General features: G+C 36.0%; 1 protein-coding gene across 8 annotated transcripts in view; it reads right to left on the bottom strand.

Moving 5' to 3' along the window:
- MACROD2 (mono-ADP ribosylhydrolase 2) overlaps window positions 1-16,249 on the bottom strand; it is a 2,111,745-nt gene that overhangs the window by 894,148 nt on the left and 1,201,348 nt on the right. The gene's annotated exons all lie outside the window — the stretch shown is intronic.

Raw genomic sequence — 16,249 nt, 5'->3', positions numbered from 1 at the left:
GTGACTTTTCTCTTATCTCCCTACGCTATGCTTTGATCTTTACTTCTCCATGTTCTCCAAATATTGTATGACTTCTTAGGCCCCTAGTGAGTCCCTTATTGCATAATACTTATATGGTTTAGCTTCCTAAGTTGAACACTGAACAATACATGCTCTATTATCCTTAAAAAAGAACTCAGCTTTATCTTCAATTTAGGAATTTAGGAAAAACTAGATAGTTTACAAATTAGCAAGCTAACCTAAAGAGTTGTTGAGTTTTGAATAAATTACAAGAATAAATTTTAACTGTACTTCCAGTTCCATTAACTACTTCTTATTACCATCTGGCTTGTAAGGCAGCATGGCTATGTTCTGCATGTTGCTTTCTTTGGGCAGCAGAAGCATAAAACTAAGAGACAGGTAGATTGATTTTAATCCCAGTATTCCAACAAAGAAGATCATGATGTTGATGGATATAACTAACCTAAGCAAAATACAGTGACAGCAAAACCAACATAGAAAATAGGAAAGCCATCAATAAATAGCAAAGTTCATTGATATATTCATCTTCATTAAAAGATCAGAATTGTCTCAGAGGGAAGTGCCCACATCTGATAAAGGAAAAAAAAAAAAAAAAAGCTTTCAGGTCATTTGTGCCTATCATCAATAAAGCATCTCGTAATTTTGCGAAAAGTACATAGGAATAAAAAGACAAATATACTTGAACATGACATATGACTAAGTGGTCATTAAATAAAGACAACTTGATTTTTTTCTTCTTAGAGAAAACTAGACAATTTCCTTGCTTAAATCCCTCTACAATAACTGGATCATCTCAGAGGTGCGCTAATTCTTTTAATTATTGTGAGTAAATGTCTTGTACCCTGATAGGGGCTGGTACAGGTACTTCCTTCAAGAAAAATGGTGGCCCCTTAGCCAAGAACGTGGCTCTGTTAATGAACTTTAGCATTCCAGAGGCCAAAAAGACAACAAAAGCTGAAAATCTCCAGCTTATTTTCAGCTTACTGAAAAGTATTCCCTTCCGTTCACTTGAGTAGCTCAAGAAATAGTCCCCCACTCCTCTTCCCCTCCATCCGATATCATGCTGAAGAACTTTATTCTTAAGGAAGCTGGGAAAAGAGAAATAGAATGCATTCTTAGCATGAAATACAAACACAAGCTACTTTTGTTCTATCTTTCTGAGCTTCTTTTTTAATTGTGGTGAAATATACATAATATAAAATGCACCCTTTTAACCAATTTTAGGTATACAGTTTAGTGGCATTAAGTATATCACCATTATTGTACAACAATCATCACTATCTATCTCCAAAACTTTTTCATCTTCCCAAATTGAACTCATACCCATAAATAATAACTTCCCATTATTCTGTTTCTCCAGGCTTTTTAAACCACCGTTCTACCTTCTACCTCTATTAATATGACTACCCTAGGTATCTCATAGTAGTAGAATCATATATTTGTCCTTCTGGATTTGGTTTATTTCACAAAACATGATGTGTTCGAGGTTCATTCATGTTGTAGCATGTATCAGAATTTCATTCCTTTTTTTTTTTTTTTTTTTCCCAAGAGATGGAGTCTTGCTATGTTGCCTAGGCTGGTCTCAAATTCCCAAGCTCAAGCAATCCTCCCACCTCTGCCTCCCAAGTATCTGGGACTACAGGCACCCACTATCACAACTGGCTCATTCTTTTTATAGCTAGGTAATATTTCATTGACTGTATCCACCACATTTTGTTTATCCATTCATCTCCCAATGGACATGGCAGCTGTTTCCACCTTTTGGCCTTTGTGAATAATGCTGCCATGATCACTGGTGTACAAATACCTGTTCGAGTCCCTGCTTTCAATTCCATCTTCCTGAGTTTTTAAAAGATGGAAATAATTCATATCAACACACACACACACACACACACACACACACACCCCCCACAATGTGGAGAGGGGAAGAGGCCTTCAGCTGACCATGTCGGCAAACTTTTGGCAGCACAGAAAATGCATTCATCCTTGGCATAGGATCCTAGGATCCTAGAATGCCCTCAATTTATATGTATTAAAATCAAGAGGCCCAGGGAAAGTAAGTGACTTACCTAAGGTGGCAGATAAATAGTCCGTGCCATCTCCAAAGTCAGAACTGCCCAGAATCTCTTGATCTCTAGCCCAGTGATCGCTCCACCCATCATGCTGACGTGAAGTATTATTGTTTAGTCCCTCCAGACCTTGAGCGAGGAGTTTTGCTAGTAGCATAAACACCACTCTTACACACCCCATGGTCATGCTGGCTTTTTTATAAGAATTATGTATTTAAAATGCCAGTTTACCTAGTTATGCTATTTATTATTTCTACTTTTACTTTGTTTTATGATTGAGAGGGGTGGGGACAGAGGAAAGACCTTGTATACTTTATATCTAATTTTACATATTCCACATACATTCTGCCAGTGCTTACTTTTCCAGATTTTGTGGTCTCTGCGAAGGTAAAAAGATGTCCTGCTCTCAAGAAGAATATCATCTAATATTTCTGAATGTGAAATTCTGTTCCTGGTAGACTCATTTACTTCAATATCTCTACTGATGGTTTAAAGAGCATCAGGTTCTCAGAACTGGTGTGTTTGTATGAAAAAAACCCGGGTGGATGGAGCCATGAGGAGAAACTGAATGAATTATGTTTTTCGCACTTTGAACTTCTAGTCCGTGAAGAGCTGGGAATCATTTCATGCCTAAAGGGTCTGCTCTGACCTTTGATATAGAATTTCAGAAAGTATAATGTAATTATAGTAGATAATGAGAGCAGGGGAGGCCTCTGAAGAGCAATTGTGAAAGGCATATTTTTTTTGAGAAGGTTTTAAAGATAAATGTAAACCTCTAACTTCCTAATTTTTTGCTGATCTCTTCTGGGATGTATGACCGAATAGAGCAAGGAGGAAGAAGAATACAATGTTCTGGAACCAGGGCATTCCAGTTAACATTGCTTTGCAGGAAACAAGGTCATCTTAAATTTCAACATTTACCAACTAATGCTAAGTAGGGGTTATGAGTTTTCACAAACACAGATAAAGCTAGTATGATTAAAAGAGCACTATGAAGAGAAGCAGTTGCCTGAGATATATAATACTTCGGTTATATTCAGGAGTGGTATAACGTTTACTTCACTTTTACATACTTCTTATATCTTTAAAAGACTGTTTATACTTTTTTTGGTAATGTGTAGAAACTCAATATATTTTTTGTGTTTTAACCCAGAAACTCTGATGAACTTTCTCAATAATTCCAGTAATTTTTCTGAAGATTATTTTTGCTTCTCTATGTAGACAATAAGTTCATCAGAGAATAATTTTAGTATTTTTCCCCTTTCCAATACTTAAAACCTTCATTTCTGTTTCTTGAAATTATTTGCTGGCTAAGACCCATAACATAATATTGAATGGCCTTTTTTCTGATTTTTAAAGGAAAGTCTTCTAATGTTTCCACAGTAAATATTTAAGACTAAATAAATACCCTCAATCTAGTTAAAGAAGTTCTCTTTTATCTGTAATTTGTTTGAAATTCTAAAACCAAATACATAGATTGTTGTATTGTATACTTTTTTTCCACTTCTAATGAGATGATCTTATACTTTGTCTCTTTTAAATTATTTTAAGCATAAATCTCTCCGTTCGTTTGGGCTATTATAACAAAGTAGCATAAACTGGTGACTTATAAACAATGGAAATTTACTTTTTACGTTCTTCAAGCTGGAAGTAAGAGATTAAGATGCCAGGCTGTTTGGGTTCTGGTGAGGGCCCTCTTCTAGGCCCTCTTGAAGGCCTAACTTCTTGAATATTCACATTTCAGAAAAGAGAGAGCCCTCTGTGGTCTCTTTTATAAGGGCATTGATCTCACTCATGAAGCCTCCACCCTCATAACCTAATCATGTCCCAAAGGCCTTAATTCCTAATACCATTATATTGGGGCTTAAGGTTTCAACATACGAATTTTGGAAGAACACAAACATTCAGTCCATTATAGTAAAATCCAGTGATTTTTTAGGAAATTTACAGGGTTGTGCAACCAATCTGGTTTTAGAACATTTTATCACCCCAGAAAGATCCTCATTGTCCATTTGCAGTCAATACCTGTTCCTACTCCCAGCTGCATGCAAGAAACTACTATTCTGCTTTGGATATGTCGTTTATAAATATTTTACATAGATAGAATCATGCAATATGTAGCCTTTTGCATCTGACTTCTTTCACTTAGTGTAAAATATTCTTGAAGTTCATCTATGTTGTAATATGCATCCACAGTTTCTTCCTTTTCATTGCGTTTACCAGTTGTCTGATAGACATTTGGATTGCTTCTAGTTTGGGTGTATTATTTTGAATTTTCAATATGGTAACATTATTTAATATATTTTTTAATGTTAAAAAACCCTTATATTCTGTTGCACTGCCTTTTTTGGGTTTGGTCATGAAGATTATCTTGGACTCTTAACATAAGTTTGGAAATGTATGGAATGATTTTATGAAATAATCCTGATATGATTTTGAAAGTTTGGTAGAAATTGCCTGTGCATAATAGGTGCCATTTTGTTTGGGGAAAGTTTTTGTACTACTGAATTAATTTGTTTTATGGTTATAAAACCAGATACAACAATTCTAAGTCACAATTGGTAAATTACATTTTTTTTTCCAAGGATCCTATTTGTTCATCATATCTAAGTTTCCGAATGTATCTGTGTCTAGTTGTTCTTTTTTTTTTTTCTTTTTTTTTTTTCCAGATGCAGTTTTGCTTTGTCACCCAGGCTAGAGTGCAGTGGCACAATCTTAGCTCACTGCTACCTCTGCCTCCTGGGTTCAAGTCATTCTCCTGCCTCAGCTGCCTGAGTAGCTGGGGTTACAACTGCACACCACAACACCTGGCTAATTTTTGTATTTTTAGTAGAGATGGGGTTTTACCATGTTGACCAGGCCGATCTCAAACTCCTGACCTCAGATGATCCACCTGTCTCCGTCTCCCAAAGTTCCGGTATTACAGGCGTGAGCCACCGTGCCCAGCCGGTGACAAGTTGTTCTTACCTTTATATGTGAGATGTTTTTGTCCCTTGTTTTCATTTGTATTTTAATTTTCATTCCTATTATATATATATATATTTGTTGATAAATCTCAGCAGATATTTATTTCATTGCTATTTCTAAGGAAACAGCTTTTTGTTGAATAGTGGCCTCTGCAATTTTCTCTATAGTTTGTTATGACTTCAGTAATTTCTACCCCTTGTTCTTTCTTCCTTCTAGCTCATTTATGCTTATATTGATATTTTTGTGGCTTATTTATTTTTTTAGAGACAGAGTCTTGCTCTTTTGCCCAGGCTGGAGTGTCGTGGCCTGACCATAGTTCACTGCAGCCTCTAACTCTTGGGCTCAAGTGATCCTCCTACCTTAGCCTCCAAAGTAACTGAAACTACAGGCACAAGCCACCATGCCTGGCTAATTTTTTAAAATTATTTTTTGTAGAGACAAGGTCTTGCTATGTTGCCCAGTCTGGTTTTGAACTTCTGGCCTCAAGTGATCCTCCTGTGTTGGCCTCCCAAAGTATTAGCATTACAAGCATAAGCCACCATACCCAGCCTGTTACTTCTTCAATTAGCCTTATACCTCATTAATATGCAATCTTTATTTTTTCTAATATAGCATGTAAAATTAAACATACACCTTAACTGCATCTCAAGGATTTTAATATGTACTGATTTTATTATGATTCAGTTCTAAGTGTTTTTAAATTTTTATTATGATTTTTAATCCATAAATTACAGTTGTTCCTGTCTTTGTGGGGTTGGTTCAAGGCCTCTCTCCTTCCCACCTTCCCATACCAAAGTCCACAAATGCTGAAGTCCCTTATAAAAAATGGCATCATATTAGAAAATAATGTACACACATCTTCCTGTATACTTTAAATCATCTCTAGATTTCTTATAATACCTAATACAATGTAAATGCTATTTAAATAGTTGTTATGCTGTATTTTTATTTGAATTACTTCTTATTGTTCCTTTTTTGTTTTATTTTTAAAGAATATTTTCTATCCACAGTTGATTAAATCCACAGATGTGGAACTCACAGGTAAGGACGGCTCACTGTGTATACTTTGAGTATTAAATTTTGTGAAATAACAATTGTTATTTTCTCTGATTTTTTTCTTCTTAACATTGATCACCATCAGACACACTATGTATTTTATTTATTTACTTTACTTCTTGTCTGTCTCCCCCAGGAGAATGCAAGTGCCCTTGGAAGGATTTTTTGTCTGTTTTATTCACTGTGCTATCATTCTCGGTGCCTAAAGAAGTGTCCAGCATATAATAGGTTTTGATAAATATTTATTGAATGATGACATATGAAATATATTGGACTTTCCTCTACGGCCTAGAACATGAGTCAGATTTTTCTGTAAAGGTTCACATAGTAAATATATCAGGCTTTGTGGACCACATGTGGTTTCTGTCATACATTTTCTTTTTGAAAAAAATTTACAATCCATTAAAAATGTAAAAAAAAAAAAAAAAAAAAAAGGTTTTAATTTGAGGGTCATACTCAAACAGGCCATGAGCTGGATTAGGTATGTCAGCCATAATTTGCTGATCCTTGGCCTAGAATATGGTCAACTCTTAAGACTATTCAATAAATCCTAGAAAATATTAATCTCTAGTTTTGAAGATCAGGTTTCTATACTTATGTACATTACAAGCTTGTTAATTGTACTATTCAAAGCTCCTAATTTGTTGTAATAGATTTACCTCTTAATTAGTGAGAATGCTATTTCTAAATCTCCTACTAAAATTATAGATTTGTTCATTTCTTCTTACAGTCATATCAATCTTTGATTGTCTAATAATATCTTTTTAAATAGTGTTTCTGATAAATCTTGTAAACAGTATATAGTTCTACTGTTTTGTTTTTTTCCTGAATAATCTAATCTCCTGACAATCTCTGTATTTTAACCAGGGAAATTAGTCTTTTTATACTTATTGTGATAATTGAGGTAGCTAAACTATATGTCTTTTCTTTACATTTTTATTTTCTCTTTTTTCCAGTCTTATGTCTTTCCTTTGGATTCACTGAATATCCGTGACCCTATTCTGTTCAATTCAAACTTAAAATTCATTTTATAATTTCAGTGTTTACTAGACTTTACAGATTATTTTAATCTCCTTGTAAACAATATAAAGGCTTTAAAATGCTTCAACTTAGATCATCTACCTTTCAGCTTACCTGCTATGGTATTCTGTTTATTTGTTGTATCTAATTTGTTTAATGCCAAATTTAATGTTTAATGTATATTATTTTATACAGTCATGTTCATTTACACTTACTGATTTCTCCTTTGTTATCACCAAGCTTTCTTATATTACAAACCTTCTTTCTGATATTATTTCAATTGTGTTTCTCTCTGAATGCGTGCTATATTAGGAAGAACTTGTTGATTATAAACTTACCCAATTTTTGTTAATCTGAAATCATGCTATTTTATTCTTGCTCTTAAAAGATAACTTTTCTGCATACACAAATATGTATTGAGAGTTATTTTTTCTAAGCATGTTTCTTCCACACAGCATTTACTGTTGCCTCTGTCAGTTGCCAGAGGGTAGTTCCAAAAGAGAAATCATTTTTATTTCTATGCTAAGGGTTTGAACCACAAAGCCACAGAAGCAATGTCAATAGTTACAAATTCTCAGGAAGAATTGTGAGTTTTAGTTCTACTTTCATTTTCCATTTGTAGTAGTCACGGATATAGCCAGGTTTTATGACATCTGTCCTTGCTGGCAGGTGGTTTTTGTTCCTGGACCACTCTTTCACCACGAATGTAACCTTCTTAGGGTCTAACTTTATGCAGACATCTCAGATTCAAATGTATCCTTGCCCAGTTTCAAGTTCTAGTCTTGCATTTGCTCTTGTGGCTATTAATCCTCACAATGCCTTCAAGTCATCCTGAGCCTCAGCTCTTACCACTCCTACCACTCCTCTTTCTGCTCCTAGTCTTTTTTTAAAAAAAACAAAACAATACAAAAGAAAAACAAAAACCTTGGGATCTCCTTTACTTTCCTGAAAGCACAGCCAGTCATTCAAACGCCCGTTGTTATTCAGCTTCTGGGTAGTTTTCAGCTGTAAGACTCTTCATGACATCTAGTCCCTTCTATTGTTGGAACAGTAATCTGTATTTTATCTTCTCTATTTTATTTCTAAGATGGTTTTTAATTAACCCCATGAAGCCATTTTAATATAATACTATATCAATAGATTGATTTTCATCTTATCAACATCTAAAAAGCACTTTTGTTTCAACCTGAATTCAGGATTAAATGACAAACTGCAGGGAGAGATAAATTCAATAAAGAATCTTATTTTGATTTTGACTTTTTGATTCTTCTGAATGTTGAGTGATTAATTACATGCTTTGTTTACACATTGATGAGGAAACTCTTCATTTCTGCATCTACGTAGAAATTAAGTATAGCTGACAGGTTGCAGAGACAAGCATTCTAAACTGGATTTTCTTCTTTCATTGAATATACCTTTGTCTCTTGAGAAAATAAAATGTAAATTAGTGAGATAATACAGCTGAACCAGCATCCAGATGGTGTTTTTTAAAAGAAAATTGTAATTTACTGTATTTTTCTTCTCTTCTATACTAAGCCATATGCTTATTACAGCTTCTTTGTATATTTACTAGTAGCCCACTTAGAATGGCAGTGTGTATGAATATCATGAGATTCCTCTTGATCTAAGATCAGAAGAAACACATGGAGATTTTAACTAGAGTTAATAGTACATGAACACTTTTAACCAGTGTGTAGGAGGTAATATTTTATTAATTATACTATATTATATTACATTATTATATGTTATTACATTATAATTATTTATTAATAAATTTCATATTATATAAATATAACTCAAATTATCATACTATAATTATATAATTTGATTTAGGTCCAGTTTGTACTATTCCCAAAAGACCTGTAAATGACATTTTTTACTGAGCATATATGTTCTCAGTTGTATTAATCATTTTCAGATTTATCTAAGTTAATTCTTGTTACAGCCAGCTGGAGATTAGTCCCATTGTATATATGTAGAAACTGAGACTCAGAGAGGTGAACTGACATGTCAGATCCACATGGCAAAGAGGCAAAACCAGGATTTAAAGGTGAATTATCTAATAAAAACTTCTGCTGCTCCTTACACCTTATGACATTTTTGTCCATTGTATAGCAGTGTGCATGTGCATGCATATGTGTGTGTCATCCACTCCTTGATCCATGTCAACTTCCTGCAAAACTTCTCTCTCTCTAGTAAGGAAAATAATCAAAATAATTTACAAAGATAGGTTCTGGACACATGGAATTAGCTATCATCTGCTCAAATTAAGCATAGATAATTGACTAATTGTTCCTGAAATTATTGCAGATCAGTTACTAATAATTTATGTATCCAGAAAAATGGACCCAATTTCAATTACATATTTAAAAAACACTATCAGATCAAGGAATATAATGGGTTAAGTCACTTGTTCTATTGATATTTTCTCCTTACCCAAACCGAAAAGCACTGGGGGCAGGTAGTGGGGAGAAGATATGGGTGGAAGGGTGAAGGTAAATGGGATCATGTCTATTTTTCTCCTGTTTATGCCTGCCATAGAATAGGAGGTCATTAATTTTTTGAATAAATAAATGATTCATAGGTGTGACACTAAAGGAGGTCTTATAAAAAGTAGGGTCCAAACACAAATATGACTAGTACTTCTTCAGAAAATATGTGTTCTCTATTATACTCTCCAAATAAATCAAACTTGAAAAGTTGCTGAAATTTCAATAGAGTGGTTTCTACGATGCTCTTAGTTGAAACTTTGGAATTGTTGAAACTTTGGAATTGTTGTCTTTGCCCTCATATCAAATTGAAACTTTTGGAATTGTTGAAACTTTTGGAATTGTTAAACTTTTGGAAACTTTTGGAATTGTTAAACTTTTGGAATTGTTGAAACTTTTGGAATTGTTAATTGAAACTTTTGGAATTGTTGAAACTTCGGAATTGTTGCCTTTGCCCTCATATCAAATCGCTATGATAGTTCACCATTTCTTGTACCAGAATCTCTCTTGCACTAGTCCTCTTACTCCACTCCACTGCCAGTGCCCAAGCTTAGAGGTTTCTCTTCTTAATGCTCTCCTGGATGATTGTAAAAGCCTCCTTATTCTCACTGTCCCATCTTTTTCAACCACTTTCAACACACCCTGGCCAAATATTAAGGGGTTCCAATTGTCTCTGAAATACAGTTTGAACTTTACAAGAGTATCCAGTGACTTTCCATGCCCTATCGCCATTTACATTTCTAACATAACTCTTACCTGCATCTGTCATGAGCCTTTTGTTCCTATTAAGCCATTGGGCTTAGTCTCTGAGAACATTCTAAGCAGTTCTCATTTATTTTATTTTCCTGAAATACCTCTCCTTCCTCAATATTTTCCTGGGAAAGTCAACTCAAATGCCCCAAGATACAACCTTTCCCACTGCTCTGAGAATTTAGCATCTTCCTCTCCTGCTCTCCAACAATGCCTTGCTTGTACTTTACTAGGCTAATAGTGCATATTTTTATTGTGTGGGTGTGACCATGCATGTGTGTGTGCCCATGCGTGTGTGTGTGTGTATGCCCGTGTATGTGTGTTATAACTCCTCTACTAGATTATAAACTCCCTTAGGATAAGGGAACTAGACTGTCCAGTGCTGTGCATGGCAGGAAAAAACTCATTCTCCTATATCAACCAAGCAACCAATCAATCAATCTCCTTACATAATTAGAGTTTGTGAAAGAAATGATTGTCTGCGCCTTCCATTTGGTCTTCCCCAAAATAAAGCAAACCATATTTTTATTCTTATCTTCCAAAAAAAGTGGATTACAAAATAACCCTTAACTTTATCCTCTGTCAAATAGTATATTTCAATCACTCTAGTTCTACATCAGCTTATAGAGTTGCATATTTTTGAAAAACCAAGATAGAAAATCCCAAGAGTCTCGATTGAACTCTTATTTCTACAAAAATTCCAGAGACTCATATGTTTGACAAAACTGGCTACACACAAAGAGAGGGAAAAAAAGGTAGAGAATGAACCAAAATCAGAAGAAAATAGGGGAGAAGGGTTTTCCTAAAGGTCATACTTTCGTCATATAACAAAAGACACATTTTTCCCCCAATGGCTTTACCCTTTGTGTTTTATGAAAAATAGGAGAAAAATGAGATTCTAGAAAAGATTTTTTTTGTATTCTATGATTAATAGGGTTTGAAACATAATAAAATTATGTTACAAGTACAGTTTGAATATTGCATTCAATCTCTCTCTATATATACATTAAAAAGGAAAAAGAAAGTTCCTCTTTAACTTTGTGGGTAGAAACATAATGTGTTGCAGATAGTGGCCTATGCATTTGAGGGAGAAAAAATACATTGGATTGGCAAGAAATGGAGATTAAAGGAAAAGAACAGAATCATGGTCAACATCTTCAGATTTCCTGGTGATAAATGTGTATTCAATACATAACTCCTTGTCATCCTGTAACTGAGACATCAAAGCTCTTGAGTTACTTTATATTCCATTAGTGTCTATTTTGCAGTCTACTCAACAAGTTAATGATCTTATCATAGGATTTATGAATTATGGACTCAGGTAAACAGAGAAACCAGTAGCTATCCTTCAAGAAAATGACGAATATTGCAGGAACTGAGTATGAGATTTTCATTTGCTTTGCAAACAGGTGACAAAGGGCCAAGGACATCTATTAAAATGAACTCAGCACAAACGCAAATTGAAGATAATATCATTGACCTCCTAATCTCTCTATTTTCACTACCACACTTCTGCTGTGGTAGAGTTAAAAGATTTGTACTTGAAAGACCCTATTTGAATTTAGCCTGCCTTTTACTAAAATTCGAGGTGTGTGAAAAGAACAGAGTTTCTCTGTGAAATTCAATTTTCTCACCTGTAAAATCAGGAAAAAAAAAATGTTAACTATCACTTGAGGATTTTGTAGGGATAAGATGGGAAACACATATGCAAAAACATTTTCTAAATAGTGTGAATGCTGATTACTATTATTATTACTACTGCTATTGGTATTATTACAATCATAATTATTGTCTTATTATTTTTATTATTTTTAACAAAGAGGAAGAGATGCCTATTTGAAGAGTTTTAGAAAAGAAACCTGCAAGGTGAAAGCCACATGTTTCAAAAACATATCCATTTGAAGCCATTTCCACAAAGGTGGAGAATATCCTCTATTATGTGTCACTGCTAAGGGAGCTTGGCGTGATTCAAACTAGAGTGATAAAACACCTCCATTTATTTCATAATGGGAACTACACATTATGTGTTGCTAATGGGAGGGGTGGTGGGGGCACAGGGAGAGTTGCCACACTCCAAGTGGTAATTGAAGAGAATTTAATGAGGGGGCTATTTTCAAAGGTGTAAAATGGTAAAGCACCCTGAGGTTCATAGCAATGGGGAGCCTTGGCCACCTGTGGGCCTGACAGGGCAATGGGAGAAAGTGGTTATTAGAGCCCAGTGAGAAATATGGCTGGGAAAGAGGGCTGCTTCTAGAGAGGGATACAGCCACCACTAACTAGCATGTGCAGGTGCAATAATAAACACCTTGACCGCTCTCTTGTCCTGTACTCAGATTTCCTGCCAGTGCCCACCATTGATTGGCTGGGGTAGCCCAGGTGATGCAATTCAGAGAGATCAGTGTGTCAAAGGGTGAAGAATGGATTAGGGGTCAATTGGAAACTATTCAGGACACTAACTTAAATGCTATTAGTCAACACTAGCTGTTGAGCTTATAGAAAGAGAATAAATCATCAAAACACACACTTGCAAAAGAAGCAACTAATCAAAACACACTTACTAAATGAAAGAACCATTCAATGTTAACTGCACAAACACAACAAGTTCACATAACCATTTTTATGGGCTGAATGCCTGTGTCTTCCCTAAATTCATATGTCAAAGCTCCAGCCCCCAATGTGATGGTATTTAGAGGTGGAGCCCGGGGGGAGGGGTTAATTAGATTTAGATGAGGTCACGAAAGCATGACCCTCATGATGGGATTAGTGCCCTTCTCTCTGAGAGCATGCACCAGAGAAAAGGCATTGTGAGTGCACAAAGAGAAGGAGGCTGTATCCAATCCCAGAGAGCAGTTCCTCACTAGATGCTGAGTCTGTTGGCATCTTAATGTTGGACTTCCCAGCCTCCAGAACCCTGAAAAATAAATGTCCATTGTTTAAGCCACCCAGTCTGTGGCATTTTGTTAGAGAAGCCAGATCTGACTAAGTCACCTTTTTCAAAATGTGACTAAATAATGGTAAAAGATAATAGTAATAGACTAGGAAACTGGAACTTATTTGACCAGCTTAGTGCTGAAATCACGTAAAACTCACAACAGGAAAAAGTTAATCTGATACAGATTTAATGATGAAATTTTTTAATTTTTACTTTTAAAGTTTAATTTTGCTGCCAGGGTCCAGAGAAAAGCAGGAGGAAAAAAGCATTTGTATGAATGGCTTAGCTAATACAGGTATGGCTAGTGAGTCAAATCTAGGTTTTCTGAGGGTCTGCTAAGAGGAAAGAATTAGAAGGAAAAGAAGTGGAACAGGAAACCACTTATTTCCTCTGAAGACACTTGACTTCCCATTCTCTCCCCCAGGCACTCTATTCCCCTCTCCTGGAAAAATAGGAAGAAAGCTGAAATGAATCACCCAAGCCTAGGGTGGTTGTTCCAGAAATTCTGTATAGGATGGGCTTAGGGAAGGAGATCTGGTAGAAAGGGATACTTGGGTAATTAACTTGAAGGTACAAAGCACTACAAGTTTTATCGAAGAGTGTCTTAAACTGGGGTGAGTCAAGGGGATACGTGATACTTATTACAAGTCAATGAGAGATAAAGTGACCAGTCTTTCCTAAAAAGAAAACTAAAGGGGAAGAAAAGTGGATTACCATTAAGAAAGCTACTGCTTCTATTACTAAGATGAAAAGCAATAATCTTACATTTTTAAATCTTTTTTTCTAAGTCACTGATGACTTCAATCAAAGTAAAGTGAAAAGCTGAGCAGTGAGCTAGTGGGTACCCTGATGGTCAACCTGAGAAATAAAGGACAAGGGATTTTTACTATAGGATGCAGTCTCCCAACCCAGGACGTCTCTTGCCTAATCCTTCATATCCTTGCCATCACTTCTTTAGTCATATCTCAGAGCGAAGGTAAGAAAAAAGGAAATTGCAGATTTGCAAGTGAGATAAGGTTAACAACTTGGACCTTATTGCACCTGTGTAAGTACCATCATCTGGAAATTTTATCAAAGCAGCAAATGTCACACCTTACCACCTAAGGGTAAAGGAAATGCATTATTTAAAACCCACACACCAGGATGTCTGACTCAGAGTTGACTAGCATTGCTGGTAACTCATAGAAGCAAAGCACCAGCTTTGCAAAATCAAAACTGAGACACGCTAAAAGCCATTGGGTCGTTTTATGTTTTTTTTTTTTCTTTTTTTTCTTTTTTTTTTTTTCTATTCCTCATGTACTAAATGAAAATGCTAGATCTAAATACAGAGATTATAGTTCTAAGGAAGATCACCACCTACGTCTCTTTTTTGCCATTTATTTGTTGGTTCAGTTATTCATTCAATAGATTAATACCAAGAACTGTTTTAAGTACTTGGGATCCCCAGTGGGGATAAAACCACTGTTCTTACACTCAGGGAGCTCCTGGTCTAACGAAGAAAGAGAGATACATGACAGGCTCAGAGATTACCCTCCAGCACAATGGAATCTCAAAAGAGGGTCACCTCACTGAGCCTGGTGTCACTAGGAAGAGTCAGTAAGTTCCTGAAGAAGATGAATATGAAGAAAGAAAAGGAAAAGAGAAGTTTCCCAAGTAAAGAGTAGCATGGTGGGCAGTTCAGGTGTAGGGGGCAGGCTAAGGAAAATCATAGAGAAACAGACAGGGTGTTAGGGATGCTCCAAGCCTGTGGGTCCCACTAGACTATAAAGGGCAAGAGAGAGCAGTGAGAAATGAGGCTGGAAGGGAGGCAAGGGCCAGATGAGAGCAAACTGCATGGCAGACAGGATTGCAGCCTGAAGTCTAGGTGAGTTTGAAGAGTTTTCTGTAGGGAAAGACGGGTGTCCGCAAGATCAGAATCACCTGACAAATTATATTCATTAGGCAACATCTATTGATTATCTATCTACCATGAATAGAGAACTCTACACTAACAACAGTTACCATTTTTGAGTTCTTAATATAACCCCCGGTACCCTAAACAAGATGGGTTCTTCTATATCCTTATTATCTATTGCTATTATTTTCCTTATTTCATTTTTTTTTAAATTGAAGAAACCCAAAAACATAAACTTTTAACCCATTCAGCCTAGATTTCAGCCAGAATCAGAACCTAGGGAGTTTGGCTACACATCCCACTCTTTTCCCCAGTGATCATCTTGCCTCACTCAAGTGAACCATTAGCTTTATGATTTCTAAAGACAGAAAATGCTTTCCTATATAAAAAGCCTCTTTACTTTTGAGAGTGATGCAATGGACTGAATGTTTGTGTTCTCCCAAAATTCATGGACTGCAATCCTCAGCCCCAGTGTGATCATAATAGGAGGTGAAGCCTTTGGAAAGTGATTAAGTCCTGAGGGTGGAACTGTTATGAATGGGCTTAGTGCCCCAATAACAGGGAGCCCTAGAGAACTCTCTCACTCTCTTTTCATCTTGTGAGGACACAACAAGACGGAATCTGCAAAGTGGAAGAGGGCTCTCGCTAGAACTTGAGCTTGCTGGCCCTTGATCTCAAACTTACAGACTCCAGAACTCTGAGGAGGAAATGTGTGTTGTTTATGAGTCAACCGGTATATGGTACTTTGTTAGCCCGAGCTAACCAAGACAAGTGGCATAGCTAACTCTGTGTTTAAAGTGCTAATGTCATGTGACTCATCTGACCAAAGTACGTAGAGAGCTTTCATCTGGTGCAGGAGCCAAACCTTTCTGCCCATTGTCAGCTTCTCTGCAGTCAGGCTATTTACCTCTTAGGCGGTGTATTAGACATTGGAAAATCTGTGGAAAGGTTCCTGCCAGTTCACACCTGCAAGTGCTGGTGAGGAACAAGAAAACTGAATTGCAGGGATAAGATGAGTCAGAGTGTGGCAGGGACCATACTGCTTCTTCCG

The sequence above is a fragment of the Macaca thibetana genome, chromosome 10 (assembly GCF_024542745.1).
Source record: "Macaca thibetana thibetana isolate TM-01 chromosome 10, ASM2454274v1, whole genome shotgun sequence".
Taxonomy (NCBI): domain Eukaryota; kingdom Metazoa; phylum Chordata; class Mammalia; order Primates; family Cercopithecidae; genus Macaca; species Macaca thibetana.
The sequence above is the reverse complement of the archived record's forward strand: the minus strand, read 5'-3'. Positions and strand labels throughout refer to the sequence as shown.